We start from the raw sequence: 16,080 nt of genomic DNA, 5'->3' as shown, positions 1-16,080 counted from the left end.
GGCATTTTATGTATATTTCATATCATGTAAAGGCCACTTCTAGAAACCTAGCAGAATCTAGTGGAATTTTAGTGCTCATTTCTGTGGTTTTTTTTTTGCTTCAAGAAAAAATCCATTCACTACTCCATTAACCCAGAAAGTCATTGGATGCAGTATGCTGGCATACAGAGCCCCTGTGGTGTAGTGGTTAGAGTGTTGGACTAGAACTTTGGAGACGAGGGTTCAGTGCCCCACTCAGCCATGAAGCTCAACATGTGATTTTGGGTCCTGAGCATATTCAATCTGCACTGGGCTGCTTTTTTTTTTTTTAATTAAGAGTTGTTTATTTGCACTCTCACACATTGCAAAAATGATTTTGTGTGACCAGGTGGCGACAGCCCCAGCCCCCAGGGATCATAAGGAAGGAATAAAGACTCTGACAACATTATACAGTGATACCTCGGGTTAAGAACTTAATTCGTTCTGGAGGTCTGTTCTTAACCTGAAACTGTTCTTAACCTGAGGTATTACTTTAGCTAAAGGGGCCTCCTGCTGCTGCCGCACCGCCGCCGTGTGATTTCTGTTCTCATCCTAAAGCAAAGTTCTTAACCTGAGGTACTATTTCTGGGTTAGCAGAATCTGTAACCTGAAGCGTCTGTAACCCAAGGTACCACTGTATGGAATTAAAATTAGGCCACAACTTTATTAAACTTCCAAATGTAGGAAGACCTTGGCTTAGGCCTTGGGCGTGTATCCCTCCCAGCCCCCCAGCCGGGGGGAACTGGGGCTCATCAGGGTAAATGGGGTATGGGGGTGCTCTGCACGACGTAAGTGTAGCAGTCAGCCAAGCCCATATCCCCGCATGCAGGGTAGTTCACTGATGACCTTTCAGTGTATGGCCAGTGACACCCATACAGTGGTACCTCGCAAGACGAAATTAATTCGTTCTGCGAGTTTTTTCATCTTGCGATTTTTTTCGTCTTGCGAAGCACGGATTTTGGAAAAGCTTCAAAAATCACCAAAGTCTTCAAAAACCTCAAAAAAGGCTACCACACCGTGTGCTATGAGTTGCTCCTCGAAGTCAAGTCGCAACTGCACCCCCTGAATGCACCCTGGGTATTAACGGTTTTAAGAAAAAGGAAACAAACTTGCAAGACGTTTTCATCTTGCGAAGCAAGCCCATAGGGAAATTCGTCTTGCGAAGCAACTCAAAAAACAAAAAACTCTTTCGTCTTGCGAGTTTTTCGTCTTACGAGGCATTCGTCTTGCGAGGTACCACTGTATATATAACCCCTTTAAGAGGGGGACCCTGGAATTGCCACCGCAGGGGGGTGAGTCACCACTTCACACACACACACACACACACACACACACACACACACGGAAGAAAAGACCAAAGGATTCCATCCAAGGCCATAACCGTCAAAGTTATGACGAATTGCTACAGGGAAGACAAAACCTGTCAATGCAGGAAAATTTCTTCCCGGCCCTTCAACAGCAACCAGTCGTAGACAGTAGCAGCGCCCACTAAACAGGAAGAAAAAGTTAACCTGCAAACAAAAAACTTTAAACTAAGGGAGGGTTGGGTGGGTGAATCTCCAGAGCCGACTGCCTGCCTATTGTCGGCTCCACTCCCTATATATCAATGGGACTGGCCCCACCTCCCAGCAAGAAACTTGATTATGGAGGCGGGGCGTGAACCTCCAAAAATTAACACTCAGAGGCAAACCAGCCCCTGTTTACTAGTAAGCTCCCTGGGAACTGTAGCACCACATGTGATCCTGCAAACGGCACCCACAATGTAAAGTGTGAGTGCTCATTTTTGTACTTCTGCAAGCCTCAGGGTCCTTTTCATGTTATCAATATCCCCATGCCACTTTCATTTCTCAATAGTGCCCTGATAGGACCCTGAAATATACTTGGAGTCGAGAGTGGATTTCATGCTCTTTATTCAGCTCATAGTGTTGAGGAGGAATAGAAGTTCCCCCAAAATGTCTGCTTTGTATACATTATTTACACAATGGGCCCCACATGATTGGCTAATTCTGGGATTCACCTCCACCTGGAGCTGGATTGGGTGGCTCCTGTGGACTAATCAGACTGCTGCATTCCTGACCCTATTGTTCTAGGACCAATCAGACTGCTGCATTCTGAATCGTATTGTCTAGGACCAGAATGCTGCCTTTTGGGTCCTATTCAACTCAGTACATAACACACCCCAACCTGTTGAACTGCAGTCATTGTTCCTTACTATGCGATGGGTATGTAGAACCAGGGTGGTGGGAAATTAGGGATGCAAATTGCTTCGCTTTGACTGCAAACTTCCATGGGTGGGAAGAACAATATAATTATACAGCGCCAACTGGTACTTTTGCATTGTCAACTCTAAAAGCAGTTAAAAACCACCAGGGAAAACAAACCCTTAAACAAACAGCCCCATCTGTCTGCTTAGCCAATTTATATGTATATTTCCTACTGCTTGGCAAATAAATAATAATTTAGAAAAGGCATCAGAGCATGTTTCCCTGCAGGACTATAAGTCAGAAGGCTAAAGAATGCTTTTAAGTGCCCACTGTAGTTACATAAAAGAATCAGCAATACAAAACACAAACACACCTCCCCCAACTAGGCTGCTGGTTCAGACCAAAGGCCTGTCTTGAGCAGCCCACAGCAGCCAAACAATTTACTCTGTAAAGCTCAGAAGATGTGAAATAGCCCTCTTCTCCTGTAGTTTCCAAGCACCGATGGGTGATTCCATCAGTTTCAGCTTGTCTCATTTTCTCATTTCCACTCCACCCCCTGCCCCCAGGCTTAAGCTCATCTTTAAAAAAGATGCACATGAATATGCACATGTTTTGAAATAAATTTTCCCTAACATAATGCATTTGTATACGTTATTTTTAGTAACTTGTATTTTTTTGTACATGGCGGGCGAACTGCACTGCAAAATTAGGAGGAATGCAAACTTCTTTTTTAAATGTGTTTTTTTATTAAAGATTCCTCGGTTTACATTGTGTGCAATGTCTCTTTTTTCAAGTTACATTTTCTACAGGTCAGTTTCATTTGTTGAGACATTAGTGTTACATTAGGAAGAGGGGGAATGGTGAGTGGGGGTAGGGTTGGGTGGCAAAGTTTCTATTTTACTTAGTGTATTTGTGGGGTTTTGTGTCAGCGTCGCTTGTGCAGGTTCTTGTTGCTATTCACTTGTGTTCCTTTGGTAGTGAGAGAAGTTGGGGTTGGCCTAGGGTGTGGATGCTTGTTTGTGATTGGCTGTGGTGAACTTTGTTTTCATGTGTGAGTGGGGTGGGTGTTTGTGAATCAGGATAGCCATATTGATTTGAATATTGTTGGTGGATTCTTGTCATTTTGTGGGCTGTGTATGTGATAAAGGGGAGCGATACCAGGGTGAAGGCATCGAGAAATGCAATCTTCAAAGGATGGCCATGCTTAGGTTCATGTTTTAGAGAGTGTAGTTTAGGAAAGCTCACTTTTAAATGCAAACTGAACTTTCTTTCGCATCCAAATTTCCAAGTGACCAGTTTTTAAAGGTAAAGGAACCCCTGACCATCAGGTCCAGCCGTGAACGACTCTGGGATTGCGCGCTCATCTCGCTCTATAGGCTGAGGGAGCCAGCATTTGTCTGCAGACCTGCATCCCAGAGGCAGAGTTAGTGTCCTCCGCAGGTGGTGTTGTGGGTTAAACCACAGAGCCTAGGACTTGCCGATCAGAAGGTCAGCGGTTCGAATCCCCACGACAGGGTGAGGTCCCGTTGTTCGGTCCCTGCTCCTGCCAACCTAGCAGTTCGAAAGCATGTCAAAGTGCAAGTAGATAAATAGGTACCGCTCCAGCGGGAAGGTAAATGGTGTATCCGTGCGCTGCTCTGGTTTGCCAGAAGCGGCTTAGTCATGCTGTCCACATGACCCAGAAGCTGTATGCCGGCTCCCTCAGCCAACAAAGTGAGATGAGCGCCACAACCCCAGAGTTGGCCATGACTGGACCTAATGGTCAGGGGTCCCTTTACCTAACTCTGTCTTAGCAGGAAGAATGCAGCCATCATAAGCAGCAGTTATTCCACCAATCCCTTTCTGGATTTAGCTCGGCAAAATTAAATCTGATTCCACTGAACCCTTGCTTTCCTGTCCAAACCATTTGTAGCTTCATGTACAAGTAGCACTGTGATATTCCATGCTAATCCAAAATCTTCCAGATTTTCAAAATTTCAGCAGAAAGCCTGTGTTGAAAAAAAGAAATAGATTCATTGTAGCCTAATCATCCCAGTTATTTTTCTTGTGTAGGTATTAGATTCCAGTGTGCTTTTTGAATGGCACATTTTTAAAAAGTACGTTTCTATAGGCAAAGATTTGCGGAATGGGACAGAATTTTCCCAGCTGAATCCTTGGGAAAGCTATCAAGTTCTTATTTTCTGAGACCAGCTCAGCAACAACTGTCTATACCAAACTTCTTTTTTTCCACTATGGTCATCACAATGTTCTATGAAATCCAGCCAAACTACTTTCCTGCCGAGATAAATGGTTAGAAAAGTAATAAAGGAGTAAAGCTTTTGCACTTTGTGAATAATAATATCCCACAATTATGGGCTTTTTGGCAGATCTTCAGGTTCATATTTGGCCTGTTGAGACCTACAGTTCTTTCACTCTTATCCCCTTAATTAGTTTCCAGAATGAATTTTCAGGAGAACCTGTGGACACTCCATCATAGGAGAATATAAGAAACTGTCTGCCATGACACCATATCAAATTAAGTGGGTTTTTGTTTTGTCCAAACAGCTCGTGCCTACTGTAACTGGCAGCAGCTAATCAGTCTCACGCAGAAACATTTCCCAGCTTATTTCATTATTTTTAATTGAAAAGCTCAGGTGCCAAACCCAGACGCTTCATACAGACAAAACACTGGTTGTCCACTGAGCCATGACTGTTTCAAACTAGGAGGAAAAACAAACAATTCAAGAGATACGTTACAGAGTTTTCTTAGGTGGCGGACCAGTTTTCACATGCATTTGCATTGTCATTACTGGAAGACTGTCTACAGCAATGAATTGCACGTGATAACTGTCATGGAGATGTTGGAAGCCCAGATGTTGGAGGCTCAGAACATTGTCAGGAGCTCAGCCTTCACCCGAGTAGGACCCTGGCAGAGACACATGCCCAACCGGCATGTTCTCTCCTTCCTGGTCATTCATTCAGGAGCTTCCAAAGCTTTCTTCTGCCCAAACATCACAGCGACCGATGCCAACAGACACCGGCACACTTAGGATCCGCAGAGTTCGCACAACTTGCATAAAAGACCTCAGCGACTCAGCATTTTGGCTATCTACTTTCTTTACATATAAACACACACGGAGCACTGCAACATGGCTCCCTCTCTAACATTGGACAGCAAAGAGAAAAAAGGACAAAGGACAATAGTCCCACTTCACGGAACACAGTAACACAAAATCCTGTTTCCGTCACTTCCCACTCTGTGGAGTCAAAACATATACCGTCATGTGAAAGACAACAATCCCATGACTGCAATCATGGAGCAGAAATTCTAACAATTTTCACATGCATTGGCATTGGCATTACTGGAAGACTGTCTACAGCAATGAATTGCATGTGATACCTGTCATGGACTGGCTAGAGGCAGAGGAGTGGTGGATGGCACCAACTGGGAAACCCCCAAGGAATGAAGGCCCAGAACCTGGTGATTGGTGGTAGGGTGACAATCAGTGGTTAGAGAGAGAAGTGGGAAAAGATTGGGAGGAGGAGATGTTGGAAGCTGAAGAGGTAACATGTTTTAGTGAGCAGGGGGAGTCTGTGACAGAGAGAAGTCCAGAACCAGAAGTGGAAGCTGAAGCAGGAGAGGATGGAGGCCAAGAGGCACAGGTGAGTCAGATTGGTGAAGAAGCCAGGGTTTCTCCCACCCCTACTGTGACCAGCTAACTCCCCCACTCCTCCAGTCTCCCAGAACCAGAAAATAAGAGGAGGGAATGGAGACAGGCTTGCCAGCAGAGTCTCAGATTGCTTGTGAAGGACCCAGCACAGGAGGAGGCTTAGGCAGCTGTGGGAAGGTGGGGACTGATTCAGAAATGTAGAGAATGGATCTTAAAATTGGAGAAAGGAGATCTATCCATCCATAGACAACATATCTGGAACATTTGTATTGCACCGCAATGTGTTTGAGTGGAGCTGGTTCACACATTCAGCTGCCAATCAAGGGAACAATAATAAAGTGTAGATAAACTGAGTGACATGCATGCATGCATTAAATGGCCCAGAGTCTGCATCCTCTAAAATCTGGAAGTACAACACGAGTGCAAGTGTGAAGAAGACTCAAGGGATGCTATTACTGATACCACTTCTGACGCCATGAAGGTGAAAACAGCACAGCAGTAGTCTTGCCTGTGGCAATGCATGGTTAGTTCCAAAGATAGATGTTAAAATGGTCCTCGGATTTTGCATGACCTTAGATTTAAGTGATGTGTTTTACTCAAAACAAAATAGAAGCATTTCCATAAGACAAAAAAAGTGGATGTGCTTTTTTTAAAGTCTTGAAGGCCATAGCTAAGTGGTAGAGTATCTGCTTTGCATAGAGAAGGTCTCAGATTCAATCCCAAGTATCTACAGGTAGGCCAGGGACAGTCCTTTGTCTGAAACCCTAGAGAGTCACTCCCAGTCAAACAATACTGAGCTGGTTAACTGGTCTGATTCAGTATATCGGAAGCATTTTTATATGTTCAGTCGAATACAGAAGGTCTCAGATTCAGTCCCCAGAATCTCCAGGCACAGCTGAGAGAGACCCTTGTCTGAAACCCTGGAGAGCTGCAGCCACTGAATGTAGACAGCACTGAGATAGATGGACCAATGCTCTGATTCAGTGTATTGGAAGCTGCCTTGGAGTCATTCCTGTGCATCGGTATTTTTGCATGGCTTATTAAGGCAGCCCATGCTGGCAGAAGCAGAAAAGTCATGGGGAGAAAACAGTGGGGACGTGATGTCTAATGACAAAGGGGTGAGCTCAAGGTTTGCTGGCCTGATTGAAAGTGTGAGGCTGAAGCAGTGGGAAATCTGCAGCAAGCTGTCCTGACTGCTTTTCGTTTCCTTTAAGGTAACCATCGAGGGAGGATTTATTTTGACCGTGGTGCCAGATGAGATTTAGATGTAGGGTCCTACTTGATTAACAATGTGTGCATATGCTCTGGGGCTGAGCTATGACCTCCCCCCCCCCCACCCAGCACTCGAATACTGGATGTCAGGGAACTGCCATTGGCTCAGAGGCGAGATAGAGGGGCAGGTGTGTTACAGGGAGCCTCCGAAAATCTTGTAAAGCAGTTCTTCTTCCGGGGAGGAGGGAAGCCCCACCTCCAGTGAGGAAGAGGTGCAAGGACCAGAGGATGCTAGTAAGAGCCTTAACACCACACCTGAGCAAGCCAGAGAGGAGGGAGGCACGCCCTTGCCATTGCCCATCATGCGCAGTAGTTTGAGGCAGAAAAGGCTGGGGGTGATGAAACTTTTCTGTTGGGGGAGGTACAAAACAGACCACTCCCGGATTCTGCTAGCGATTGAGCCAGACATGAATATGTGATGCTCTTCACTTTAAATAGTTTGCAGCAAAATAAAGCCTATAAAAGACAGGTCAGAATCCTGCCTGGTTACTCTCGAGCAACCACAACAGCATCTGACACCACCCACTCACCTGGGCCCCATAGCTCTTTAAGTGCTTTTAGTTAAACAATAAGGTTGAGTTACTAATTCTTCACTTCTTATGATTACCAGCTCCATGTCTCCACCTACTTCACCACGTCTCTGTTGCCACTACCACAGCCCTCCTTTTCTGGGGCTGAATGTCTGCAACAGGAAGTCTGCTGTACTCATCCTTCCTGCACAATTTATAGCAGGGATGTGGAACATCTGCCCCTCCAGATGTTGATCGCCACAACTCCCATCATCCCTGAGCATTGGCCATGCTACACCTAGAATACTGTGGTCAGCTTTAGGCATCACAATCTAGGAAACATATTGACAAGCTGGAGTGTGTGCAGAGGAGGCAACCAAGATAATAATAATAATAATAATAATAATAATAATAATAATAATAATAAAAAATTGTTATTATTATTTATACCCCACCCATCTGGCTAGGTTTCCCCAGCCACTCTGGGCGGCTTCCAAACAAAATATTAAAATACAGTAATGCATAAAACATTAAAAGCTTCCCTAAACAGGGCTGCCTTCAGATGTCTTCTAAAAGTCTGCTAGTTGTTGTTCTCTTTGACATCTGGTGGGAGGGTGTTCTACAGGGTGGGCACCACTACCGAGAAGGCCCTTTGCCTGGTTCCCTGTAACTTGGCTTCTCACAGTGAGGGAACTGCCAGAAGGTCCTAGGTGCTGGACCTCAGTGTCCGGGTAGAAGGATGGGGGTGGTGATGATGTAAGACTGAGAAACCAAGCCTTATGAGGAATGGTTGAAGGATTTAGGTATGTTTAGTGTGGAGAAGAGAAGACTGAGAGGTGTTATGACAGGAATCTTCAAATATGTAATGGGCTGTCACAGGGAAGATGGAACAAACTTGTTTTCTGCTGTTCCAGAGGACAGGACTTGAACCAATGGATTCAACAAGAAAGGAGATTCTAACGAAACACTAGGAAGACACGCATGACCGTTAAGAGGTGTCTGAGAATGGAACAGACTCATTCCAAAGGTGGTAGGCACTCCTTCACTGGATGCTTTTAAGCAGAGGTTGGATGGTCATCTGTCAGAGCTGCTTTAGTTGTGATTGTTCGTTGCAGGGGGCTGGACCAGAAGACCTTAAGGCCCCTTCCAACTCTACAATGCTATGATTCTATGATGGGAGTTGGACTCTGAAGATCCTCTGGAGGTCCACAGGTTCTCCATCCCTGACTGATAACATTTGAAGACAAACTTTTCTTCAGTTAAAAGCAGCCATGAGGTGGTGTTTAGGTCCCATGGTAGCATGAGAAACATTCTGAGCTCTTCACTGTGCTATGCTTAGGCTTAAATCTTGTGCATCATCCAACTGCTGTTAGCTAGGACTGAAGGTGATGGGGGAAGAAACAAGCACTATATAGGTTACTGATGTTCTCTTCTCATGTGTTCTCTCCTCCTCCTTCTAATTATTTCATACATCCCTTTTCCTCCAAGGAGCTCAAAGTTCTCCTCCTGCTTTTTCCTTACAACAACCCTGTGAGGTGGGTTAGGGTGAGAACCAAGAGCTTCATGGCTGAGTAGGGATCTGAACCAGGGTTTCCCAGGTCCTAGCCCAACACCTTACCACCATACTGGCTCTTCTCTTCACCATGGCTTTCTGTGGTTTTTTGCCTCAGCTGACCATGACCCATATAAAATACTCTGGAGAATGATCTCTGCTCTTGTCCTGGGCGTTCTTCTCTAGGGACAAGAATGAGCTATAACCTGGGTTTGTTCCTTCGAGACCTTTCCCCCTGAGGCTCTTTCTGTTCCAAACTGTAATGTTCTTACTGCTGCCACTTTTTTTTACCCTTTTTGTTTCGTTTCCAGCATCTTGCTGAGATATAAGATCCTAACAGCAGCTCAGACACTGGCCAATAACGGCTACATGTCATCAAGTTGTGGATGAGTGTTTGTCAAAATGAAGAATATGCCTTCTCATTACCTTGCAGCTTGTGCTACAAGCCAGACTTGGGTCCTGTCTGTGAAAGAACCAGGAGTTCTAGCAGCTGTTGCACTGTGTAGTGCTGCTGAGTTCCATCGCCATAGCAACAGCATCAGCACCATCTGCGGCATCCTCCTCCCCCTCTCCGCTCATACTCCTCCTCCTCCGTAACATCATCAGTACCAGGAACAGCAGCAGCAGCCTGGGCAGAAGCCAGTGCCTGGTAGCACACTGACTGCAATTCAACCAGCTGGCTTGGGAGACCTGCTCAGGCACCAGGACCAGTGATGAGCTGCAGCAACCGCTACTCTGTCATTTTCTGGAAGATGGACAGATAGAAAAGAAGGGAGGGAAAGAGAGTTGAGGACAGTACACTGCAGAGGAGCCGGAGAAGACCTAGGTAAGGGACATTTCCCCCCCAACTCCCTGTTTCTGCCAACTCTCTGCCCTTGATTGTCTCAATTGCATTTCCACATCTTTCTGATTTACTAACCATTTTGAACGTATCCAAATTATCCCTCTCCCTACCCCCAACAAACCATTGCCTGCTTTAAAAAAGAGATTCCCCTCCTCCTCTTCTTACCATCATCACTTTAATCTTAAAAACAACAAATATATTCAGAGGGGGAGGGGGAGGGGAAAAGAGAGACTGGAATTGATTGTTGTTGATGGGGGAACATAATCAAGAGATGCAATGTGTTGGATCCAAAGGGAAAAAAGGTTCTTGCTGAGCGCTTCAGAATAAAAAGTGGACAGCAGCTAGGCTGGCATAGCAATCGTTCATTCTTTTTCAGAAAAAAAGAAAGAAAACCTATACAGATCTGTGTCCAATCTGTTTATTAAATTGCTCTGAAAAATATTCTGCTGAGATTTTTTAAGACAGCGAGGTGTGTGTGTGTGTGTGTGTGTGTGTGATTAGTAAAGTCTTTCTCAAAAGCTTGAATTATATAGTGGAAAAAGTAGTGTGTGTGTGTGTGTGTGTGTGTGTGAGAGAGAGAGAGAGAGAGAGAGAGAGAGTAATTAGGGATGATGAGTTCATAAGCTCCCTGTTATTTACCGTTTGGGTTTGTACTGTTTGATATGGAACACATTCTGTACACTGGGTCAGAATATTGGATACTCTGGGCACAACAGGCATATTAAAAGCATTTTCCCAGTGTCTGGTGTCCAGGTATTTTCCAGCCTTCCTACCTGGGGTTCTTTGTCAAGAGATAACAAGGACTGAACTTGCGATGTTCTGCATGCAAAGCATGCACTCTGCCACTAAGCACTGGGCACACCAATTCTGATGTGATGGGCGGAGAGTCCTGCACTGAGCAATGTTTTCGGCTAAGGCACTGAATCTTCTTCTTAGATATTTCTTATGGACCTTTTGACTCCTTCTTTGAACCCTACAATTCTAAGGTTGTAGTCCTGTACGCATTGACCTGGAAGTGAGTCCCACTCAACACTGTAGGACTTATTTCTGAGTAGACGTGCATAGGATCGTGTTCCAGAAATACCGTGTCTTGCTATGAAGACTCATGGTGATGTTGTTATCCGGTGCAAATGGCAGTAACTCCTCTGTAAGCAAACATTAGAATGTCTCAATGTTGTGGATGTCCTTAAGCCATCCATAGGAGATTGTGTCATATCAATAAATTTACTGTGTGCATCTTTTCCCACCTTGAAACTGTTTTGTGCCTCTGTTGCTATGACTCACCAACCAGTTGAGCTACAGTTCCTGTGTTTACTTTGATTTGCTTCCTGGGTTGAAATCAGTTTCGTTGCATGACTGAGAATGTTATTCAGTTACAGCAATCATTCCAACAGCAGTTTTCATTTGACAGTGTGCTTGATCATTTGTGTTTCGCCTGTCTTGAACAAACCTCGGAGTTAAGTCACCATGAATCCTCATTTGCACATGGGGAAGCAAGGCTAAGTAACTATGATTTACTCAAGGCCATTGAAGAAATTTGGATTGGATTCCTATATCCAGAGACTCATACTAAAGACCACAATGCAGATTTTTTTATTTGATTTGATTGCCCCTTCAACTCGCCATCAGTTGCTTTTAACAGTTGTTATTAATTTCACTGGTAATTCTATTGCTTTATTCATTGTGTAAACTGCTTGAAGGTTGTTGCGGTGCTTTTTATAACCAAGCAATATATACAGTAATCTGTATGAAATAAAATAGATAATAATATTTAACCAAAATCAAGTTCTGAGGCAAAATTGATAGAGCAAACCATCACTCAGCATCTGAAGGCAAAAAGAATTCTAGCAAGATTAGCAAAAAGGAAAATACTCAAACAGTGAATTTTTGTACTTCTCTTGACTCCTTCCTCTCCTCTCCAGAAACCTGAATTTGAAGTGAATTCTAATGGGTCTGCTCAGGCCAGAAAACCTATTGGAATCTGGAGAAAAGCTAGAGAACAGAGAGATTTGTGTATTTTTGAGCAAAACACTGCAATGTTCTATAGAACGTCCCAGGTGAAAGATGGGGTTGCCTGGTGGATGTTCCTTAGCACTGGTGAACATCTTTAGTGTAGGTTTTGCAATTGATGTGGGTGGTGCTGTGGTCTAAACCACTGAGCCTCTTGGACTTGCCGATCAGAAGGTTGGCAGTTCGAATCTGCACAGCGGGTTGAGCTCCTGTTGCTCTGTCCTTGATCCTGCCAACCTAGCAGTTCGAAAGCACACCAGCGCAAGTAGATAAATAGGTACCGCTGTGGCGGGAAGATAAGCGGCATTTCCGTGCACTCTGGTTTCCATCGCAGTGTTCTGTTGTTGTGCCAGAAGCAGTTTAGTCATGCAGGCCACATGATCCGGAAAGTTGTCTGTGGACAAACACCAGCTCCCTTGGCCTGAAAGGAAGATGAGTGCCGCAACCACACAGTCGCCTTTGACTGGACTTAACCGTCCAGGGGGACTCCATTACCTTTTTCCCCCTTGAGTGCACTGAAAATGTGAACATGGCATCTGTTCCTCTTCTGTTAGAGATGAATGCACCTACCTTTTCTGCTCCCTTGTTGTAGGGAGATATAGGAGCACAGGAAGCTGTATTGCACTGAGTGAGACTATTGGTCCATCTACCCCAGTATTGTCTACACTGACTGGCATGAGCTTTCTGGGATTTCAGACCAGGATTTATCCCAGCCTTACCTAGAGATGCTGGGATTGAACCTTGGACCTTCTGCATGCAAAGCAAATGTTCCAGCACTGAGCTATGGCTCTTTCTCCAATGCTTAGAGGTAGCATGACCAGAGATACCTGCTGAAATTCCCTCTTTACAATTATTAGAGGTGCAGAGGTCCAGTCCTCACTTACACCTGGCCATTGAAGATCATCTTTGAATTCATTTTAAAATTTATTGTTAAAAAAACCCCTTAAATCACTTTAAATAGTAACATTTCGATACTGATATATTTTCTGCTGCTGTTGCTGCTAATCTTAGTAATTTGACTTAGTTTGTGAAAGGTTCACTAACTAAATGTAGATATTTTTGTGTAACTGGTCATTTATGCGAGGAATGCTTTTCATACATTATAATATTGCAATGTCTGTTAGCATGCTAATACTTGATAACTGCTATATTGTGTGTTCAGTAAATTTAGGATTGTTTCTGGTGTACGCACATATTTATGATTTGTTTACTCTTCTTGTGAGCTGCTTTAACTATGATTTGGGAAAGTAATGTATTTGTTTTCTCTGGCTTATAGAAACAACAAATGCAAAACCTGAGTTACTACTGCAGTCTTTATCTTTTTTTACTTTGGGATTTTCCAATATTTTGGTATGTTGGCCCTTTATATATACTGTACATAGTTGCGTATGTGCCTGAAGTCCAACATTAAGAGCACAATTCAGTAAAAGGCAGTTTTGAGTATTTCTCATTAAAAGCAATGGAGTGGGAGTCACAAGTCAACCTGAATTTGTTGGACTTATTTATTTGGAAATTGCCCCTCAGGGGCAGAGTTGTGGCTTAGTGGTTAGAGCACACACTTTTTTTTGTAAAAGCTCCCGGGTTTGATCCCATGTGTCTCTGGAGAAGGCCAGGAGAGCCTGAAATCTTGGAGATCCACTGGCCGACAATATTGACATTATTGAGGACCAATGGTTTGACTTGGTACAAGGCAGCTTATTAAAAGGTAAAGGGACCCCTGACCATTAGGTCCAGTTGTGGCCGACTCTGGGGTTGCGGCACTCATCTCGCTTTATTGGCTGAGGGAGCTGGTGTACAGCTTCTGGGTTATGTGGCCAGCATGACTAAGCCGCTTCTGGTGAACCAGAGCAGCGCACGGAAACACCGTTTACCTTCCCGCTGGAGCGGTTCCTATTTATTTACTTGCACTTTGACGTGCTTTCAAACTGCTAGGCTGGCAGGAGCAGGGACCGAGCAACAGGAGCTCACCCCATCGCCGGGATTCAAATCGCCAACCTTCTGATCAGCAAGTCCTAGGCTCTGTGGTTTAACCCACAGCGCCACCCGCGTCCCAGGCAGCTTATTATGTTCCTATAAATATGTTTTCTTGCACATGGCCTGCTAAAATGAAATGAATGACATATGTACAAGGCTGCAACAGTGCCCATGTTCAAGTAACCGTTCATTATAACTGGGGATGTTCAGGAGAACAGCAGATTGTGAACAGTCACAGCAGACGGTGTCCTTTAAGAATAACTTTAAAGCTTCACATTTAAATGTTAAGCTTCCCGCTTAATCTTCATTTTAACATTATTGATACTGCTGAATGCCAGTTGTCGAGCAGCAGAGATACTCATAAAGTCCTTCTGAGCCAGGCATGGATATGAACTTAGAGGGTTTATAAAAGCCAGGCCTAGCCGCCTCCAAATTCTCTGTCTCAGAGGAAAATCTAAGCTGGAGAAGAATTCATGGTTTCTCCCTGCCTGCCCTTCTCTCTCTCTCTCTCTCTCTCTCTCTCTCTCTCTCTCTCTGTGTGTGTGTGTGTGTGTATGTGTGCTTGTGGTCGAACATCAGTGCAAATTTCATCAAGACTTACAGTGTGTGATAGAGTTAATTACCAGTATTTGGCTATTTAATTTAATTTAATTATTTAATTACTATCATATCTTCTGGATGCTGAAGCTTTTAAATTATCTTCTGGCTACTTGCTGAGTTAGATGTATCTTGGTCCAGTCTAGCAAAATGGTTGTATGTTCATATTTGTCCATCAAGGCTGCCTTCACTATGACACATTACATATTACATTGCAATGAACTTAAGAAAATCCCTGCTTCATCTACTTCACCAACCAGATGCTTATGAGAAATCCACAAGCAGGGCATTAAGGCGATAAGGTTCCAGACAGCCTGTTTGTTGGCAGAAAGCATTTAGAGAGGGCCCTGGGAAGATTTCAAGCAGGTCTAAAGGTCCTCACCCCTGTATTTCATGGCCAGCAGTTCAAATCCCCGTGACGGGGTGAGTTCCCGTTGCTTGGTCCCTGCTCCCGCCAACCTAGCAGTTCGAAAGCACATCAAAGTGCAAGTAGATAAATAGGTACCGCTCCGGCGGGAAGGTAAACGGCGTTTCTGTGCGCTGCTCTGGTTCGCCAGAAGCGGCTTAGTCATGCTGGCCACATGACCCGGAAGCTGTACGCCGGCTCTCTCGGCCATCAAAGCGAGATGAGCGCTGCAACCCCAGAGTCGGTCACGACTGGACCTAATGGTCAGGGGTCCCTTTACCTTTCCCTTAACCCACCCAGGGACCTTGGGGTAAAGTAGGGTAATCAACAACAACAATGGAACAGCAGAATGGCGATCCTATCTCCCAAAACTTTGAGGCAGTTTTCCCCATTCCCTCCTGTATTAGGGTCATAGGAGATACTGCATTATTGCACCTTTGGAAACAACTTGGAGTGGCTGCAATGAGCTTGTGCAATCCACTTTCAGCCTGTGGTAGGTTACTTCCCCCCCCCCCCAACTTGAATACCGAAAGACATTTATTTTTATTATTGTTTTGGTAAGCCTCCCTCCTCTTTCCCCAATGAAATATATCCAAAGCGATGGAGAAATGCCACAAGAACGGCTCATTCCTGACCATGATAAATCAAAGGCAGTATTTTTTTTAATCCACTTTCTTTCTGCACATTGCCAAGAGAGCTGTACCACATAATAAAGAGGGTGCACGTGGCTGTGCGATGATGGATAGAGGCCTGTGAGCATTTCATCAGCCTAAGCTAACAATGAAAAGCCACCAGGGGCCTACAGATTGCTTTGGGCTCCCTAAATATTATTCCAAATCATCACTTTGCTGTTAACTAAAAGCATGCAGCAGCACCACAGAGATAGAGTCTCTTGATTACGATGGGGCTGCAAAAACTCCCTTTAAAATGATGTCAAACCCCCAGGGATATATAAATCTTTATGTCTAGAATGTTTGCGTGCTTATATATTTATAGCCAGACCAGGTTCATGCCATCAGTGAAATATGCCATTTTAAAGCAGGT

General features: G+C 44.5%; 1 protein-coding gene across 1 annotated transcript in view; it reads left to right on the top strand.

Annotated features, from left to right (window-relative positions):
• The first annotated feature begins 9,988 nt into the window (after positions 1 to 9,988).
• Positions 9,989 to 16,080, top strand: part of FAM135B (family with sequence similarity 135 member B) — a 162,504-nt gene continuing 156,412 nt past the window's right edge. Inside the window, exon 1 of the mRNA XM_079984151.1 lies at positions 9,989 to 10,031. The gene's annotated coding sequence lies outside the window, so the exon portion shown is untranslated. The remainder of the gene's footprint in view (positions 10,032 to 16,080) is intronic.

Source organism: Podarcis cretensis (assembly GCF_951804945.1).
Source record: "Podarcis cretensis genome assembly, chromosome: 7".
Classification (NCBI taxonomy): domain Eukaryota; kingdom Metazoa; phylum Chordata; class Lepidosauria; order Squamata; family Lacertidae; genus Podarcis; species Podarcis cretensis.
Note: the sequence above shows the minus strand (reverse complement) of the source record. Positions and strands in the feature narration are given on the sequence as shown.